The sequence below is a fragment of the Rhagoletis zephyria genome, unplaced genomic scaffold, assembly GCF_001687245.7.
Source record: "Rhagoletis zephyria isolate East Lansing unplaced genomic scaffold, Rhagoletis_zephyria_1.1 Rzeph_scaffold_00499, whole genome shotgun sequence".
In the NCBI taxonomy this organism is placed as follows: Eukaryota; Metazoa; Arthropoda; class Insecta; order Diptera; family Tephritidae; genus Rhagoletis; species Rhagoletis zephyria.
The window spans coordinates 147053-147812 of record NW_016157583.1 but is presented as its reverse complement, the minus strand read 5'-3'; positions in this window follow the sequence as shown (position 1 = coordinate 147812).

Below are 760 nucleotides of genomic sequence, written 5' to 3'. Positions count from 1 at the left end.
AAACATTCTTTTAGAATCAAAGGACAAATATTCCTGTTTTTAAAGCCAGATAAATACTTAACATTGGTTATTATACCCGAGCGCACTTGTGCACAAGGGTATTATAACTTTGTTCACATAACGGTTGTTTGTAACAGGCAAAACGAATGGAGATAGATATAGACAAATGTATACATAAATGATCAGAATGAAAAGAGAAATCGATTAAGCGGTGACTGTCTGTCTGTCCGTCCGTCCGTCCGTCCGTCTGTGCACACGATAACTGGAGTAAAAATTGAGATATCTTAACGAAACCTGGTACATGCACTTCTTTTGGCCGTAGGACGGATGGTATTGAAAATGGGCGAAATCGGACAATAACCACGCCATATAACGGTAATTTTCAGAAATACGAAAACTGCGATAGTTTAGTAACTACTGAAGATAATTCACTCAAAATTGACATTTAGAATAAGTTTTAGACGAAAAATAAGAATATTATAAATTTTTGGAAAATGGGCGTAGCCACGCCCACTTATAGTTACATGTGTATATCTTGGTAACCGCTGCACCAATTTCTTCCAAACTTAGCACAGTTTTTGACCCTGGAACAGCATACCAAATGGCCGAAAATTTTCAAAATCGGAAAATAACCACGCTCACATCCCATATAACGGTAATTTCGAGAAAAACGAAATCCTCGAAAAATCAGTAAATATTAAAGCTAATTTATTCAAAATTGATGGTTGCAACAATTCTTTACCAAGAAATACGTTTATGA